The sequence below is a fragment of the Pteropus vampyrus genome, unplaced genomic scaffold (genome assembly GCF_000151845.1).
Source record: "Pteropus vampyrus isolate Shadow unplaced genomic scaffold, Pvam_2.0 Scaffold297, whole genome shotgun sequence".
In the NCBI taxonomy this organism is placed as follows: domain Eukaryota; kingdom Metazoa; phylum Chordata; class Mammalia; order Chiroptera; family Pteropodidae; genus Pteropus; species Pteropus vampyrus.
The window spans coordinates 2,504,556-2,507,124 of NW_011889078.1; the positions used below are offsets into that span (position 1 = coordinate 2,504,556).

Below are 2,569 nucleotides of genomic sequence, written 5' to 3' on the forward strand. Positions count from 1 at the left end.
CATTTTTTAGTAAAACTAACACAGAACAGATGAAGCAAATAGCCATTGGTAGTCTTGACATCAACATAGGCTTCAATTATGGTACTTCCTTTTTGTCTCCTTTTTTGCCACCTTTCATAAGGCACTTGTTCTTGCCGCCCGCCATGGTGCTGCTCAGAGAGCCAAAAGGCATGAAAATGTTCTCTTAATTTCTCTTTCTCATAGCTTATTATTAGTATATAGAAATTTCAACAGATTTTTGTATATTTATTTTATGTCCTGCAACTTTGCTAAATTTGTTTAATAGTTCTAAAAAGTTTTTGATGAAGTCTTTAGTATTTCTACTATATTTACTAAAGCAAATAATAGAACAAACAATCCTAAAATTTGTATGAAATCATGAAAGACTCCTCATAGCCAAAGTAATCTAGAGAAAGAACTGAGTTGGAGGAATCATGATCCCTTATTTCAATAGCAATAGTTTAAAAATAGTATGGTATTGGCATAAAAACAGGCACATAAATCAGTGAAACAGAATAGAGGTCCTAGAAATAAACCCGTATTAGTTTATGACAAAGGAGCCAAGAATACACAATGGGGCAAGGACAGTCTTTTCAATAAATGGTATTGGGAAAACTGGGTAGCCACATACAAAAGAAACTGGACTTCTATCTTACGTCACACACACAAATGAACTCAAAATATAGTTAAGACTTCAATGTCAGATCTGAAACCATAAAACTTCTAGAAGAAAACAGGCGGTAAGCTCTTGGTATTAAGTTTTTGAATTTGACACCAAATGTAAAAGCAACAAAAGCAAAACAAACAAGTGGGACTACATTAAACTAAAAAACTTTTGCACAGCGAAAGAAACCATCAATAGAACGAGAAGGCAACCTACTGAATGAGAGAAAATATTTGCAAAACATATATCTGATAAGAAGCTAATATCCAACATATATAAAATATATAAAGAACTCATATAACTCGATAGCAAAAACAAACAAACAATCCAATTAAAAAATGAGCAGATCATCTACAGCCATGCCACTCTGAATGAGCCCTATTTCATCTGATCTTGGAAGCCAAGCAGGGTTGGACTTGGTTAGTACTTGGATGAGAGACCACCTAGGAATACCAGGTGCTGTTAGGTGTTAAAAAAGTGAACATATCTATTTTTTAATCTAATTAAAAATAGACATTTTTCCAAAGAAGACATACAGATGAACAACGAGTATATGAAAATATGCTTAATGTTGCTAATCATCAGGGAACTGCAAATCAAAACCACAATGAGATATCACTTCACACCTGTTAGAATGGCTATTATCAAAAAGACTAGAAATAATAAGTGTTAGTGAGGATGTGGAGAAAAGGGAACCCTTGTGTGCTGTTGGTGGGAATGTAAACTGGTGTAGCCACTATGAAAAGCCATGCAGAGGTTCCTCAAAAACTTAAAAAAAGAACTACCATGTGAATCCAGCAATTGTACTTCTGGATATTTATCTGGAAAAAATGAAAACTCTAAGTGAAACTTAAAAAGATATATGCACCCTAATGTTTAATGCAACATCATTTACAATAGCCAATATATGGAAACAATGTAAGTGTTCATTGATAGATTAGTGGATAAATGTGGTACATACACATACAATGGAATATTATTCCCTGTGAAAATGAATAAAATTTTGCCATTTGTGACAACATGGACGTAAGGGTATTATGCTAAGTGAAATTAGTCAGACAGAGAAAGACAAATATCATATGATTTCTCTTATATGTTAAAAATAAGTAATTAAAAAAACAAGCTCATAGAGGCAGAACAGATTGATGGTTGCCAGAGGTGGGGGTTGGGGTGTCGGAGAAATGGGTGAACTGCTTTTTTTTTTTTGGTTAAATAAATGGTAATTTAAAAAATCTCTAAGGAGCAGTAAGAACATTACCAACCAGTAGAAAAACTCTGAGTTCATCAAACAGAGACTTTAGTCGTAGCTTTTGTTTCCATTAGAGAGTATAAAGAGAAAACTAAATATGAATAGAAAATAATCCATGGTTGTTTCAGATCTGGTTGTTATTTGTATTTCTTTGTTGAATTTATATCTTAATTGAATCATAAGCTTTCTAGCTCGTGTACATTGAATACTTTTTGTTTCTCAGTCAAGACAGACTCAGAGGCCAAAGATATTGACCATCTGTTTGCTTTTTTTCTTTCTATAACTATCTACATCACGTTGTCTTGGTTTATAAGAACTCTCTGAGAAAAATAGAAATTTTGTTGTTTATATAGGCAGAATAGAGAAATTATTGCCATTATTTTTGGTGAGATAGGTAAACTTTGTACAATATAATATATTTTAACCTCAAAAAAAAAAAAGGTATCCTGAAACAGTTTCTAGGTTATCTGTCTTAGTTGGCTCAGGCTGCCATAACAAAATAGCCTGTATCAGGTGGCCTAAACAACATAAATTTATTTTCTCACAGGCTGAGAAGTTCCAGATCAAGGTGCTGACAGATTCAGTTCCCGGTGAGAGCTCTCTTCCTACTTTGTAGACAGCTGCTTTCTTGCTCGGTCCTCAAATGGTAGGGAGGC

At 33.6% G+C, this 2,569-nt stretch overlaps 1 protein-coding gene and 1 pseudogene across 1 annotated transcript in view; both read left to right on the forward strand.

Annotated features, from left to right (window-relative positions):
- LOC105303060 (A-kinase anchor protein 6-like) overlaps positions 1-2,569 on the forward strand; it is a gene marked incomplete at its 3' end in the record, with an annotated part of 427,728 nt that overhangs the window by 72,681 nt on the left and 352,478 nt on the right. The window lies entirely within an intron of this gene.
- Positions 1,014-1,132, forward strand: LOC111730011 (annotated as a pseudogene).